Below are 17,779 nucleotides of genomic sequence, written 5' to 3' on the forward strand. Positions count from 1 at the left end.
TTTCTATATTCTATATAGCTACGTATATTTAATGTAGATTATATGTATACAACTGCCCCTTATTTCTTTCACATCTTAATGTGTAAAGGAAAATGTGCTTTCGGCAGTTTGCAAACATATTTTTTAAGGTTGTGTTAAACTTATAATCATATTAATATCTAGTATTAGAGTGCTCGTGTGGATTGGTGGGGGGCGAAGAATGTGCAAGCAAACTGCATGAACTTGTTTTCTTGGAAGTGTTGTGTATAGGCCCAGACAGGGAGCACCGGACGAGATAATCTCAAGGTCGGTGAGGAACGAGAACAACAGCACGTCTATGAGACCGGGCTTCGAGGGGAAAACCCAACCGTCTGACCTCAGCGACACCTGGACGGGGAGGAGATGGCCATCCACCAATCATCTCACAATATTTTGCATGCTTTAATATTCATATTGTGTTTCTTTAAAACTGGGCAACCCGGAAGAATGTGTCGTCTGAGGGACCCGGGACCCAGGCCTGTATTAGTGCGCTTTGTCAGGAATAAATAATTGGTAAATTTGGTCTAATTGATCTACTGGTCTTCTCTTTGACAGAACGAACTCGCAAAATTGTTAGGTGCGCCAGTGTGTGGATTAGGACATAGCAATTTATGAGTTAAGTGTTGATCACAATTTGGAGTCAGATCAATAACTAGAATCCGTCACCTAACATGTGTCATTTTTAATTGGGCCTCATTGTATATCCTCCTGAGACCCAGTAATTAATTTTTGTCCTCTGGAGAGGTTTTTGGTCCGTATTTCTGAAGTCATACATGCCACTGTGTTAGTTTCTGTTGGCCCTTAGGACAACTTGGGTTTTTCACATTTGCCATGACCGAGTTCTGATGTCCTCTCAAAAGTATCCATCCATTTTCTTTACCACTTATCCCCGCAGAGGTCGCGGACGTGCTGGAGCCTAGCCCAGCCGTCATAGGGCAGTAGGCACGAGTCACCCTAAACCATTTGACAGCCACACAGGGCACACACAGGGCACACGCAGGGCACACAGAGATGAACAAAACCCAACCGGCACGGGGAGAACATGCAAGCTCCACACAGGGAGGACCGAAGGAGTCTAACCCGCGCTCTCCTAACTGTGAGGCGGACGTGCTAACCAGTGCATCACCATGCCGCCTTCAAAAGTACATTTTGTAAAAAATAAATGAAAACATGCTTTGGCATTTTTTTAATGTTAATGAAGAGGGTGCAAGATAATTTCTCTCCAGGCCTTCTCACAGCAGCTCTATGGATATGTTAGCCAGTGATAATTCCATTAACTAAGAATTATGTGATATAAAAGAAATAAATACATTCAAAAACGTTTTTTTCTCTGGGTCTCAGGAGGATATATTGTCTTTTCCGTGATCACTATCTAGATATTTTCAAGGCTTTGGAACTTTACTTTTTAGATTGGCTGTCCACTTGACAATATTGTGATGAAAGTGAAGATGATGCCAATTTCAGCTTCACTCTCCCCACCTTACTTAGCGTCCATGTTAGTGGGCGCACGCGTGTGTGTGTGTGTGTGTGTCCGTGTGTCCGTGTGTGTGTGTGCGTGTGTGTGTGTGTGTGTGCATGCGTGCGTGCGCGTATTAGCCTGAGCATGCTGCTTGGACTTGGGAATGAGGTTTTGATGAAATTGCAAAACATCTCTCATTGAAATTCATCCATAAATGCCTCAGAGAGAAACTGTTGTTGCTAAGATTACAGAGCACAATCATCAGTCAAAGAATCTCATTTCTACACTTTATTAAATTGGGGAGAGTTGTATTACTGATAATACATCTGATTTGGATTGTGGCCTTGGTTGGTACAGGTTTTTCCTCTTCTTTCCTCTTTATTTAAAAGGGGAGAATGCGCATTGATCAACACTATACAATACAAATGCACCCAAATTTGCTAAACTAAGATAATTTTCATCAGCAACCCCTTGGTCAGATGAAAAAGCCAACATAAAATGAGAAGCATTAAAATCAAATAATTCCAAAATTATACAAGAGCATTACAAAAATAAATGTCTTTCCACTCCTGATAGTGCTTGCAAGTTTGGCTTACTCAATGAGAGCAATTTTAAAATTTGGCCACTGCTTCAGTTTTTGTTTTAAGATATTTTTATTTGTCTCTAATTTAAATTCAGTAGGGAGAGGAATCAACAGTTTAGCTCCTTGATAGCGTAAGTTAGACTGTACAAAAGTTATAGCTTGTGTTTTTTGGACGATTTCGCAATGATGCCAGTTCCTATTAAAAATCTTAGTTGTCATTTTTATCAATCAATCAATCAATCAATCAATCAAGCAATCAATCAAGCAATCAATCAATCGATAAAATAATCAATCAATAATTTATTTTTAGAGCATTTTCACACATGGTATACAGCTCCATGTGCTTTACGAGTTAAAAACAACCCTCGAGCCCACTCACCTCAACACTGCCCACAAAATTTGCTTCAAGTTGCAGTGGATGTTTGTGACCATGCAGTAATGTAATTTAATCATACTCTGTGTTCGCAACTATTAGGCAATTTGTATTTTTGAGGATTCATTTTGTTTTTTAACTACAGTGTTCTCGGTCCACCAAAATATGAATGAACAACAAACTTGAATATTTAATAGAGTAAAAATGAGATTCTGGCTTTCTTGGGAACATTCTGCACAATGCCATGCAACTAAAGTAAAAATGGAAGATTTAGTGAGAATAATAAACAAACAACTCAAAATTTACATATTAACATTTAAGAGAAAATGTGTGAATATAGCCAACTTTCTTTTTAATAACAGTTATACGACTTCCGTCGATGGAGTCTGTCAGCTTCTTTATCTGTTGACTTTTTGCGCAGCAACAACCACAGCCTCCCAGTTGTTGCTCAGAGGTACACTGTTTTCCTCCAGCGCAAATCTCACATTTAGGAAGGGCTCACAAGTATTTTTTATTTTTTTTTGGTATGGCGCCGCTGTGAGTGGCAGCCTCCCAGCAGTATTCTCTCTTTTCCTCTTTATTTCCTTCTTTTCTCCTTTTTCTTTCTTTCTATTTGTCAATTCGGCAATGCTGGTGCCTTCTACCACACTCGGCGTGTGCAGATCGCTTCGGATCAGATATTGTTTTTCCCTGGGACCGGGATGGCCGCGCACATCGGTCGGGACCGGCGTGACTCTACGACCGCTTCCTGCTGATCCGGCCGGTGCTGACCAGGTCCCCTCACCTTGGCCTCGCAGCCGCGACCCCTGTGGGTAGTCCGCTCCCTCATGCTCGTCAGAACCAACGTACTTCGCTGTGCCAGCCCTATGATAACCATCTGCACGTGCCCCGACTGGGTGCCCAGGATGCTGCTCAAACGTTTGCCTGTTTTGTGATGTTTTCACCGATTCATGACCACGGTCCATTGGGCGCCGTTGAACTTGACTGCCCTTACACCTGTTTATGGAACCCCTGGAGGCTATTATGTGTGTTTTGGGGTGTTCTGGTATTGAGGGGGGCTGGTTGGCCGCTGTTCCTTTTTTTTTCTCCTTTATCTTGGTGCTTTGCTTTTATGGCTTTTAACTTTCGCACTTACTGGCTTTCTTTGTGGCGCCGTTGTGTGGGGCAGCCTTATAAGAGCCTATTGAGTTGCTCTCATGCCATCTGTGTGTCTTTTATATACCCACTCTGTGGTATGAATACTGCTGTGGCCATGTCATTATTCTTTCAACTTTAAGGCCTTTACCGGTGAGCAACCAAGTGGAAGTGAGTACTTTGATGCATTCGATGGAATATTTTCCTGCATAAAAATGATGGTCTTCTTGAAAGATTGTAACTTTTTACTGTACCACTGAAGGAAGTATCTTCTAAAACCTGGCAGTTAGTTGATTTGAATTAATTTTTCTTTTAATTTTAGAGTTAGTTTTAAGTCCGCCTTTAACTCGAAAAGGTCCAACCAGCTCATCTTGAATAATACCAGCCCATACCAGTACCCCGGCTCCACCTTGCTGGCATCTGATTTGAAGTCGAACTCTGTGGCCGTTACTGATCCAGCCATGGGTCTAGCTGTCCGTCACTATCATGTCATCAGTCCATAAGATCTTTATGAAATATGTCGAATGATATTTCCTGACATTTCATCATGTATATGTCCTGCTCAGTGATGGTCAAGTGTCAGCCTTCCATACCTTGGCCATTTCTCAGAGCACTAAATACCTGGTACTTCTGGGCACTCCAGGTCAATTGAAGTTCCGTAATATGGTAGCAATGAAGGATAATGGGTTCCTCGTAGCTTAATGTTTCAGTCCTCTCAAATCTTTGGCAGTTAATATGCATGTTTTTCCCTGAAGACGTTACCTGCGACCCTGTTGACTATTTGAAATGAAATATCTTAGCAATTTCAAGAGTGCTGCATCCCTTCAAAAGACTTTTTACAGTTTTTGACTTTTCAATGTCACTTTATCTATTTTGTCCCATTTTGCCTGAGGAAAACAAGCTACCTAATAATTATGCGCACTGTGATAGAGGGTGTTGATCTCCTTAGGCACATTGCTTCATATGCTTGTATGGAGTAAGCATTCAAGCCTATCAGCATGGAGTTGGAAAATATGCGTTAAAATGATCATATGGTCAAAACACAATATGCCTGATAATTGTGCACACTGCATATGGAAAAACCTTGCATTCATAATCAACAGGACAGCACGCTGTGGTAACTCGTCAAATAAAACAAACAGATTTGCCTCAAATATTTTACCTGACGTTGAAACTTTAGATGCTTATCCCAAACAATACCCAGATACTTAATTTCATTTACCTCAAGAATTGGTTCATGCTCTAAATGTACGTCAAATCTATCATTTGAAAATCTCTAACTGATGGAGATTTTTTTCACGTTTAAAGTTAGATGTTATTGTTCTAGCCACAGTGAGACACTATACATATAAGGTCTCCATTAACTGCTTCCCAGCCAGTGCAGATGTTTCTGTTTTAGTCAATGTGTATTACGGTGTCGTCTGCATAAAGCTAGCAGTTAACAGCACGATTACTATCTGGAAGGTTGTGAGGAGGGGGAAAAAATTCATGTTGAGTAATGTCTAATTATTGCATTGTTTTTACCTTAAGAACATTCATTTTTAACTTCTACTATGACTACTTCTACTACGACCTATTTGTGTGCTGGTTTTATTTGTTTTGGGTTGTTTGTTTGAAGCCGTACTCTCAGGACAATTAAGGGAGAGGGGGTTATGAGGGCGGGGGCCAGGAATGATGGAATATAAAATACTCTGGGGTACACCTTCTCCAAGTCCACAAAACACATGTAGACTGGTTGATCAAATGCTTATGCACCCTCAAGGACCCTGCCGAGGATGTCCACTGTTTCACGAAGAAAACTACACTGCCCTCCTGAATCTGACATCCGACCCTCATCTCCAACACCCCTTAATAAACCTTACCAGGGAGGCTGAGGAGTGTGATTCCTGTGTAGTTGCAATACAATCCCTTACGCTGCCGATCCAGAGGCTGTAAATGATGACCGAACGATGTAGAGGTGTGTCAATCAGGACAGCCACCCAACAACCAGAGCCTTTAGAAACTTCGGGCAGAGGGATTACAGCTGAGGAAAATTTAGCAAACACCCTTGGCCAGCTTCTACTGAACACATACACGTAATTGACAGCCGCTCGGGGCATTCCGAGAAAGATGATCCCATCCTCTGTTCTTCTTTTTATTTCTTAAGAACAGCATGGTCAATCAAGAAGATTTGAAACGTCTAGTTCTGTGTTACTCACTAAAAAGCTATAAAACACATGTGACTTGAAAAGCTCTGAGAGAGCCTTAGCCTGGTTATTTTATCTTTGCTAATAGTGACCACCAGAAGACTGTATTCTCAGTTGAACTATTTAATGGATGCCAGAATGATTGACACACGGCCGTGAAGCCTTTTCTGCAAGATTGCGGAGGAACATCTTATCCCCTCCTCAGGCATTCCTACTCTTATATTCTTGGCCGCCCACCCACAAGGGGGAAGACTGCCTAGCCGCTGCGACTGTGTGTGTGGCTCTATGGCCTTGACTAAAATCATATATTTTTGTATGAATGATTCAAGTCTGGCATCAAATAATTTTTCTAATATTTTTGAAAATTGTGACTTAATACAAATGGGTTGGTAGTTTGTGAAAAGGTCCGATTTGCACCTTTTTGCAAACTACCAACCCATTTCTATTATGTCACAATTTTCAAAAATATTAGAAAAAATATTCGATGCCAGACTTGAATCATTCATACAAAAATATAACATATTAACGGATAGCCAGTATGGATTCAGGAAGAAACATTCAACTCCCATGGAAATAAATGACACAGCTCAGTGGCCTAATGGTAGAGTGTCCGCCCTGAGACTGGAAGGTTGTGGGTTCAAACCCCAGCCGGGTCATACTAAAATGGGACCCATTGCCTCCCTGCTTGGCACTCAGCATTAAGGGTTGGAATTGGGGGGTTAGATCACCAAATGATTCCCGAGCGCGGCACCGCTGCTGCTCACTGCTCCCCTCTCCCCCAGGGGATGGCTCAAAATCACATGGGGATGGGTTAAATGCAGAGGACAAATTTCACCACACCCAGATGTGTGTGTGACAATCACTGGGACCTTAACTTTAACAATAGAGGAGATAATAAACTCATTTGACAATAACAAATACAGTGCCGGAATATTCATTGACTTAAAAAAAGTTTTTGACACCATAGATCTCAACATCTTAGCCAATAAACTGGAACATTATGGGATTAGAGGAATTGCTTTGCGTTGGGTCAAAAGTTACATAAGTAACAGACAGCAGTTTGGGAAAATGTGTCAATATACATCTTCATGTTTAAACATTTCCTGTGGTGTCCCCCAGGGTTCTGTTTTGAGCCCCAAACTGTTTAATCTTTACATCAATGACCTATGTAATGTGTCAAAACTTATAAAAATGGTATTGTTTGCTGATGATACAAATATGTTTGGCTCAGGGGAAAATCTGGAGGATCTGTTAAATTCGATGAATATGGAAATGAAAAAAGTAAAAACATGTTTGGATTCCAATAAATTAACACTTAACATGAGCAAAACTAAACTTATGATTTTCGGTAACCACCGAAAACTAACTGATGTTCAAATACAAATAGACAGAAGCATAATAGAAAGAATCCCAAAAATAAAATGTAATGTAATTATAGATGAACATACTGATTGGAAAGATCACATTAAATACATTGAAAACAAGATGGCAAAAAATATCTCTGTCCTGTATAAGGCAAAATATTTTCTTAACCACAAATCACTGCATGTATTTTATAGCTCTCTAATATCACCATACTTGAGCTACTGCGCAGAGATATGGGAAAATAACTACAAAAGCTCAGTAGGACAAATCATGCATTTACAAAAGAAGGCCATTAGAATTATAAATAAAGCCTTGAGCATACTAACATGCTATTTGTTAAATCACAAATTCTTAAATTCAAAGGTTTGGTAAACTTTCAAACTGCACAAATTATGCTTAAAATGAAGCAAAATTGCTTGCCTAAAATAATTCAAATGCTTTTTCATCTAAAAAACAGCGACTACAAACTCAGAGATAATGACAGTAAATATATTCTGCCCAAACACACATCAACCAGGAAAAGCTTTTGTATTTCCGTTGCAGGCGTTAAACTCTGGAATAACATGAGTCAAAATCTCAAACAATGATCAAGTATGGTGATGTTCAAAAAGAAATTTAAAGAACTGACACTTCTGAGCTATGAACTCCTTGAAATCTCATAATTTAATGGCATTTTCTTTAATTGACTATTGCATGTGTATGCGTATGTATGTATGTATGTATGTATGTATGTATGTATGTATGTATGTATGTATGTATGTATGTATGTATGTATGTATGTATGTATGTATGTATGTATGTATGTATGTATGTATGTATGGATGTATGTATGGATGTATGTATATGTGTGTGTGTATGTAGGTATGTGTATATATGTATGTGTATGTATGTATGTGTATGTATATGTACGTATATGTATATGTGTATGTAAGTGAATATATATTTTTGGTACTTTATTATTTTATTACTATTATTCTTTTTTTCTTTGCTTTTCTCCTTCTCTTCCTCATTGTTATTCACGGGAAAGACAACAATAAGGAAAAGTCATGCTATTAGAGTTTAACTGCAAATCTTATCTTTTGTCTTAAATTTGACAGGGGGTGGGATTAAATAAGTTTTACTTCTTTCCATTCCTTTTCAAACAGGTAGGCTCTACCTGTCTCTATTTGGTACAATGGATTGTTTTCTGTTTGTATTTGTTGTTTGTATAGAGTCATAGTTTTAATGGCTTTCATCTTGCTTGTGCTTTTGAATGTGTGTCTTCATTTGATTGGTTATGTGTGGTTTGCCTGTTTGAAACGAATAAAAATTCATCTTCATCATCATATAAGTGTGTCAAGAGTGTCATACATAAAAAGATACAGAGCCAGGAGGAAAGGTCTCAGCATCACAACGGTCTAGCAAGTCACCTATCTAATTATTAAGTAATCCAATCTAACAACATCAGTTTCTTTACTTTGCTTTAAAGCCACTGGTTGGATAAATACGACTGGCCAAAAAAGTGATGCATTTAAATCAATCAAAACTATAAGTAATAATTGCCAGCATGTTTTTGCAGCCATAAATAGAAAAAGCTAATGGATGTCATTCCACCATTTTAAAATTGTTTTAGCAAATATTGTTGTAGACAACGTAATTAGGAGTGTGACTCTATTGGGGTTATTTTGAGCACAAAATGGATGTTGCATTTGAATCTGCATTTAAAGTAGAAGAGAGGAAAACCAATTATATCAGAAAACACGCATTCATTCCATATTCATTAGCATCCGAGATGAAGAAAACTGCATGGGTTGGTTGAACCAATTACAACAGAGAGTCAAACGTTTCTCCTGTATGTCAAACACAGTAGTCTCCAAAACCAAGACAGACAGAGTGACCAATATTTCCCAAGCAGACAAGCCTCAGGTAATATTAAGCCTGGGCACTCTGAACACTCGTTGACTGATTTGCTTGAAAAACATTCTCGGCACCACTGAACTGGACACATACAATGTAGCACTATAAGGTCAGCAGTAGGAATGCTTGATTGCATTGCAGACAGTTTCACTACAATGGTCTAAATTGCTCCAGTCTTTTGACCTGGGAAAAACTATCTGGGGTGACAAAGCCAATTTTTTTCTCACTTCATTCACCTTTCAAACTAATTATTCTTACGAGGGTAGCAGGCATGCCCGAGCCTATTCCAACTGACTTCAGGCAGTAGGCGGGGTACACCCTGAACTGGTCGCCTGCCAATCCCAAGGCATGTATAGACAAACAACCATTCACTCACATAGTTCTTTGACAAAAGCCTTCTCATTGTTCGAATTCAATGAAAGGATCTACCGTAACTTTCGGACTATAAGCCGCGCTGGACTATAAACCGCATCAGCTAAAATTCGGGGATATTTTAGTTTTTTTTCTTATATAAGCTACACCGGACTATAAGCCGCACGTGCGCACGAGTTATTTACAAAGACAGACACTACACAGAAAGCCTTTTTAAAGTTTTATTAACATACTTTAACATGTCTTTCTAAACGCTGCCTGCGACGCAGCAGTAGTACAACAGCAACACGGAAGTGTGCACGTGAGTTATTTACAAAGAAACACGGTACACAGAAAGCCTTTTTAAAGTTTTAATAACATACCTTGACATTTCTTTCCAAACACTGCCTATGACGCGGCAGTAATACCACAGCAACACGGAAGTAACACAGCATTAATAGGGCTGGATAAAAAAAACATACCGGTAAAAGTCACTGAGACGTGGCGGTTACACAACAGCAACACGTTAGCCCCGCACTAACAGGGCTGGTTAAAAAAAAATACCAGTAAAAGTAAAAAAAAAGAGCCAGTAAAAGAGCGTCTTCATTTTCCTGCTGTGCACTGAAGCCATCCAAGTCTTCCTCCTCAGTGTCCGATTGGAGTAGCGTTAGATACACTTCACCACACACTTTTTCAGTCTCTCTTTTGTCGTCGCTTTTATGCATTTCTTCTAGCATTTTCCATGATGAGGGTCTGTTCACGCTCATTTTATTCATGCACGAAGTGCTAAGTTACATTAAACTAGCGAGCTACACGTATAGCTCTAGAGTAGATGTGACTTGGAAATAAATAAAGAAAAAGGTGACACATCACTATGTCATCAACAATGGGCCAAATCGACTGCCTTTAACTTAAAAGCGGTATAATATGCATTTCTTTGGGCCCCTCATAATGACGTTTTGTGTATAAAAGCTTCCTTTCCGCTTAATGTCCGTCTTGATCTCGTTCTGTCTCTTCTTTGTGTGAATTATACGGCACTATTTGCCTGGCAGCTGGACATGCGATCAACACACCACTTTTCTCCCTAGTGACTGTGTCACATATCCCTCCGCCCAGCAAAGCGGTGCTGCACAACAGGTCCACAGCCTTTTTCGAGTGTATAAAAGTGATCAAGTCATCACAAAAATCACGGAAAAAATCCTATATAAGCTGCACTGGACTATGAACCGCAGGGTTCAAAATTTTAGAAAAAGGTCGCGGCTTATAGTCCGAAATTTACGGTAATTGAAATTGAAATCCCATGTGTTACATGACAACAGATGGACCAGATACCAGGTTTTAATGAGAGGAAACCTGTAATATTAAAGCAATACTGTTCAAACCGTCAGAATACTTTTCATCTGATGTGAATTTTTACTTTTGTTGCACTATGCTCATATATATATATATATATATATATAGTGCATATAGTGCACTCAATCTAATCAATCAATCTAATGATTTAGCTATGATTTCAAAAAGGGTTCACCAAAATAGTTTTTGTGCAAACCAGGACTACATATATTCCCCATAAGGCTGTTCTAAAATTAGTTCAGGGTGATGGGACATTGTGAAGTCCTAGGAATGCTGTAAATGTCAAGAAGTGAATGGAGCTGGGCGACCAAATGCAGCTTGGACCAGGGTTTGTTGAGTGAACTCAAAAGACAGACTATAAGAAGCTCGACAAGGGACGTGAATAACAGAACAAAACAGAGACTAGAAACAAGAAGACATGAGACGACAACAATCCGACCAGGGTGTGACACGCAGACAGGACTTATATATGCGACAGGTTATGAGAGGCAGGTGACTGTGATTAGTACAAAGATTGAGAGTAGACACAGGTAGGGAAGGGCGAGCACACAGACACTGACAGAACTAATGACAACCTACACATAATGGACTGACCGGGGGCAAGTCGTGACAGTAAAGGTAAACATTTGAAACTACTTGCAGGGCTATATAAATACATAAGTTGTTGCATATTGATTTTTACATTCCTTGTTTTATCATTGTTCATCATTATTGCGACACATCATTTACATGATCAGTGTCTTTACATAGATGAATATCGATACATTGATTATCTGTACTGCGTTTCCTAACTAAGGTCACAGCATTAATTAGTCAAAGTAATATATTCATCTATTTTCTATACCACTTGTCCCCATGGGGGTCACGAGTGTGCTGGAGCGTATCCCAGCAGTCATCGGGCAGTAGGCTGGGGACACCCTGAACTGGTTGCCAGCTAATCGAAGGGCAGACAGAAACTAACAGACATTAGCACTCACACTCACTCCTAGGAACAATTTGGAGTGCTCAATGGGCCTACCAAGCAATGGTTTTGGGACTTGGGAGGAAACCGGAGTGCCCGGAGAAAACCCATGCAGGCACGAGGAGAACATGCAAACTCCACACGAGGAGGGCCGGAAGTGGAATCGAAAGCGCACCCTCCTACCTGTGAGGTGGACTTGCTAACCAGTGCTACATCGAGCCGCCCAAAGTAATATAAATAGAGGTAATTTGACCAAATGTATTGTATAATTCCTTATCCCTTCACAATAATTAATACCAATGAAGGAGCACACGCTCACAGAGGGGACAGGACAGGGCAACCAAGTGCATTACGAGATTCAGTCTATTGATGTTCGGGAGCGAGGACGTGGGAGTCAGGAGCTTTGGTAGTGCAAATGCAACAGTGGAGCGAGAACATGAGCTGCGGATGGCCAGCATTGGATTGCAGCCATGAGCTCGCAGGGAGGAAGTGAGCTGACGAGTGACTCAACCAGCGGGCGTCGACTGTAGCTGAGCCGCGCAAAAACGAGACAAGTTTGTGGTCAGGATCGAGCAGCGGATCGGACCTGGCGGAAAGAGTAGCAGAGCAAGTGTGGTGGCATGCAGGGCGTAGTCAGGGACAGGCAGAAAGGTAGGACCAGGCAGCATTCAGGGAAGTTGAACAAACAGACGGGCAGTCGTCAACAGGAGTCAGATGGGGGACGGACAGTGACCACATGGGTAGCATCACGGACGTACTGACAAAGAATGTTCATCTACTTTCTTGGATTTTCTGGCGGTTGGCAACTAAATGGAGCATTACTGCCACTGGCTGTTGGAGTATAGGTCACTGACAAAGAATGAAGGGAGTGCAGGGTGTGAGCAATGTGCGTCATAGGGGCATGGCTGTGAACAATGTGCGCAAGGGGAAATTCACTGACCATGGTGCTGGAGGCACGGACACGTGACAAAATGTTGGTGACTGTTTATTAATATGTAGCTGTGGAGCTCATAAGGAAAAATATATGTTTTAATCAAGAAAAAATGTGTCCAAGTGTGTTTTTGAAAACACTGGTTTGAACATATGGGTGTAATTACTTTTCCATTTTAACTATCTATTTCTTTGTTTTGCTTTGTCTATGTGCATGTGAGTGTATATATTATGTGTTTATGTACACAGTGTCCATACATGCATATGAAATATGTACCCACTGTTGTTCAAATTGTATATTTTTTGCTAATATTGTTTCCCTTTTCTCCTTGCTTGTTCATGTCCATTCATCCATACATTGTCAATACCAGTTAGCCAGGGTTGCTGGAGCGTATTCCAGCTGGCATCGGCCGAAAGGCAAACGACACTGGCCATCCAGTCGCAGAGTACATATAATAACAAAAAAACAGCCACACCCACACCGTCAATTAGCAGCAATCAACAGGTAGGTGGGTGGGTAGGTAGGTGGGTAGATAGATAGGTGGTTAGATAGATTGGTTGGAGAGAGAGAGAGAGAGAGAGAGAGAGAAAGAGAGAGAGAGAGAGACAGACAGGCAGGCAGGCGGGCGGGCGGGCGGGCGGGCGGGCGGATAGATAGATAGATAGATAGATAGATAGATAGATAGATAGATAGATAGATAGATAGATAGATAGATAGATAGATAGATAGATAGATAGATAGATAGATAGATAGATCCCGTGGGGGAGATTTGTGCACTACTTTACTCTCCTGAGGCTAGATGGTGGACCACAATTTCCTCAGTGCCACTGTCAGTCGTTTTACATCGCCAAACTCCTCCCACGCCCAATTTTTTTTTTTTCAGCGACTGTTAAAGCTGCTTTCCACTTGGCCAGCCAGTCGGCTACTTCAAAAGGCCACAGTACAAGGCCTGAAAAGACTCTTTCATCAGCTTGATGACATCCCTACAGCGGGTTTGGGGATTGCTGCCATGACGGGCACCACAGCTCCAATTGCCTGCCTCAACAATGGAGACACAGAACATGGTTCACTCAGACTCAATGTCCCAAGCCTCTCCTGGGACAGTGGCAAAGTTTTGTCGGAGGTGGGAGTTGAAACTGCCAGACATTCCCGGCGGATCCTCACAATACGTTTGGGTCTGCCAGGTCAGAACACCATCTTTCCCCCACCAACGGAATCAGCAAACCACCAATACTCTGAACTGTCGTTTGCTGCATAGGCACAAATAACAGTCAAGACCAGTCCCCCATCTGATGATGGTGGGAGGCTACACTCTCATCCACCGGGCTGAACGCCAATGTACAGGCGCTAAGATGGGAGGCAATAAGTGTGCTTCTCACTGTGGGCAATTCGAGAGTGGAAGCGTTTCCAACCCCTCATGGATCATTGGATGGTCGGCTCACAGGCCGAATCCGCCAGCTGATGATCACTGGTCTACATGGTATTATGAGTAAAACTGGTCAGAAAAATGCTGAAGTGCTTCACTCCCAGGAAAGAGGTGGGATGAAATAACAATGGCTAAGGCATCTTTATATAATGCATTACATGTGTAGATAAGCTTTGAATTTTAACTAAAAACGTCTTGTCACTCGTGCAATAAACTGTATGACGAAAGAAATCTGGTTGCTGACATGTGTGGGCAGCGTGGGACAGGTTCACACTCAGACATACGCCAGAGCCCTATATTATATTCAAATCCTCAATGCAAGTTAACTTTACCAACTATGGATGAGAATTTTGTAACTTCATTTATATCTTCAATTTCAAAGCCTTTATTGAAGCAATTAATGTAAATTGTTGGTTGGTTGGTTGGTTGGTTGGTTGGTTGGTTGGTTGGTTGGTTGGTTGGTTGGTTGGTTGGTTTTTTTGTTTGTTTGTTTGTTTGTTTGTTTATTTGAAATAGCTTAAAGGTAATGTGTAAAAGTAATACGCAATATAATACTCTACACAGACAGTAATATTGTAAAGAAACATTCCTTAAAACTAGTAAAATGAAATGCTATGTTACATTATACCTAACTCAGTTCATCAAGGCGGGTTTAAAATAATTACAACAAATGCATGCTTCAACAAATAGGTTAATGAGGCTTAGTGTAATATGTGTGTCACTGGGATAACCTCACATCTTGATTTCTTTTTAAGAAATGTTCTAAAAAATGTAGAAATTAAAGTAGAGTGCCCAGGGGTGCCCAGTACGTCGATCGCGATCGACTGGTCGATCGCCTGGCCACTACTGGTCGATCGCGTGACATTAAAATGTTTTTGTTTGTTTTTCGCACTTGACGCGTGCGCAAACAACGACGCTAACAACTCAACACTAACACGCTAGCTCGCGAGTTCCCTCCAATTGTCAGAACAGTTTTTTTTCTTAAACTTAAGAAAGGGTTTAAAAAGGGCAGCTGGACATAGTAAAAATATTTTTTTTAAAAAATCAATTTCATAGGGAATGGGAGGACTTTTTTTTCCCGATGACATATATACGTATAGTGAAGGAATGGGGTCGAAATACAAAAAGTCCTGGCTAGCTACAAAAACAGATATGCTCAAACCTCATTGAATAAAGTACATAAGCAGACAAGTATATTCACATATTCAAGCAATAAAATATTTTAAGCATATAATTATACCTACACACCAAATCAATAAAGCAGACATAACTAGACATTTTTGATAAGTGATAATGAGAAAGGTTTTTATAACTTTATGATCTGATATATATTTCTGAGCACTTTGAAATAACAAATGTTTTTTGATATATTGCCTGAATAGCTTAATGACCCTTCATGCATGCCTGATGATTTTCTAAATCACAGACACTGCCAAAGTCGTCTAAAAATGTTCAATACTTTATTGTATCTTATGTTTTGACTAATGCTAGACGCCAGTTTTCGATTACTACTGAACGTTCTGGACAGAGGGAAATAGTTTGCCTAACAAAGAAAAGATATGGTTGAAAGCATGATTAAACTAAGAATATGATGACGTAAGCAAGTACATGGAGTATCAAAAGTATAAACAAACATGGTAAGTGGTGAGTACAAACTTTGCATAGTCAGGGAATATTAATAAATTGATGATGTCACAGCCAAAAAGCTCACATAATTCCGTACAAAATGACAAAATTGAAAGAAGGATGAAGGGATGAGGTGCGACAGTGTATGTGCAAGAATGGAGGAGAATGTTAACAGGAAGGTCACTTGGAGATAAAACCAGCAGGTGCCAGAGGGAGACAGCCAAGCCAAAGATGATCGTCAAGGCTAAAAGACGGAAAGGAAAACAACAGCCCCCACACATCGAATCGCCTATAATCAGCACCCAACCCCACGGAACCAGCTCTCACCGAACAAGCACCCACTCCCATGGAATCAAACTCTACTGCGAACTTGCCCCACCCCAAAGACTCATCATCCATCAAACTCGGCCCACACCGGTATGTGCAACTGAATATGAGCTGAGCAAAGAACCTTGACGTTGCCTTTTCTGAATGGAGACTTTCTGCTCTTGAAGGGCCCAGCGCTGTATTGTACTTTCCTGAAAACAGAGCTTTCTGAACAAGAATTTTGATTGAACTCAACCAACCTGTGTAAGTCTAATTTCTGCTTCAGTGTCTTAGCATTTTCCTAACTCTGAAGAAATCAATGAGTGAGTCAAGTCAAGTCAAGTCAAGTTTATTTGTATAGCCCTAAATCACAAACAGTCTCAAAGGGCTTCACATAGCCAAAATTGACAATTATTCTCAAAGCATCCCCTGATCTTAAGCTCCCAAAAGGGCAAGGAAAAACTCAAAAAAACCCTGCCAGGGGAAAATGATAAACCTTGAGAAGGGACCACAGATGGAAGGATCCCCCTTTCAGGATCACCAGGTTGTAATGGATGCAGAGAGGGCACAAGTAATACCTAATATGAAAATCAATGAAAAAATGGATGTCGGAGGTGCCCTCGATTGTCCTGGCAGTGTCTTCAAGGAGGTTGAGCTGCAGTTTCTTCATCTTGAATTAGTCCCCGAGAATCCAGCTAGCCGCTATCAGCTTTTGCGCCACGTAACCCCCTCACCAGCCAGGGAGGGGGTGGGCAGAGAGAACAAAACAAACTCCGGCCAAATCGGCCACTACAAGTTAGTTAAAGGAAAATCTCATAGAAATGTGTCTTTAAACGTGTCTTAAATGTTTCTACTGAGGTAGTAGTTCTAATATCCATTGGTAGGGCATTCCAAAGCTCTGGAGCCCGAATAGAGAATGCTCTAGAACCTGCAGACATTTTCTTGGCCCTCGGTGTAACTAAAAGACTAGCGTTTTGCGAACAAAGGTTACGAGACGGAACATAAGGAACGACTAGGTCGACAAGATATGAAGGCGCTAAGCCATGCAGTGATTTATAGGTTAGTAGAAGAACCTTGAAGTCACATCTTAAATGGACCGGGAGCCAATGTAATTTGGCTAATTTTGGGGTAATGTGATGAAATTTTCTTGACCGTGAGAGCAGCCTCGCAGCGGCATTTTGCACTAACTATAGACTTTTGATACTGGACTTAGGAAGACCAGAGAATAATACATTACAGTAGTCTAGGCGCGACGTGACGAACGCATGTATAATAGTTTCCGCATCCCCGGTCGAGAGGATCGGACGAATCTTAGCAATATTACGAAGGTGAAAAAACGCAATCCTGGTTATATTTTTAATGTGTTTTTGAAAGGAGAGCGTTTGGTCAAATATTACCCCGAGATTAGTTACCGTATCACTCTGAGTGATAGCACGGTTATCTATAGTTATAGTGGTTTCCTTAAATAAGTGTTGATAACGAGTAGGACCAATTAGCAACATCTCAGTTTTATCTGGGTTAAGACGAAAGAAGTTGAGAGACATCCATTGCTTGATCCCCGCAAGGCACGCCTCGAGATTACAACAGTCCCGCGGATCTGTCATCGATAACGGCATATATAATTGGGTGTCATCCGCGTAGCATTGAAAACTAATATTATATTTACGTATTATGTCCCCAAGCGGAATCATATAAATATTAAATAAAATCGGTCCGAGTAACCGATCCCTGTGGGACACCACATGTAACATTATAGAGCTCAGAGGACGTATTGCCATGGACCACTCGGTGCGTCCTGTCTGATAGATAGG

The 17,779-nt window shown here is 40.8% G+C and overlaps 1 protein-coding gene across 1 annotated transcript in view; it reads right to left on the bottom strand.

The window, feature by feature from the left end:
* Positions 1 to 17,779, bottom strand: part of sorcs3a (sortilin related VPS10 domain containing receptor 3a) — a 296,809-nt gene that overhangs the window by 165,381 nt on the left and 113,649 nt on the right. The gene's annotated exons all lie outside the window — the stretch shown is intronic.

Source organism: Syngnathus floridae, chromosome 4 (genome assembly GCF_059516105.1).
Source record: "Syngnathus floridae isolate MCC-2025c chromosome 4, RoL_Sflo_1.0, whole genome shotgun sequence".
Lineage (NCBI taxonomy): Eukaryota > Metazoa > Chordata > Actinopteri > Syngnathiformes > Syngnathidae > Syngnathus > Syngnathus floridae.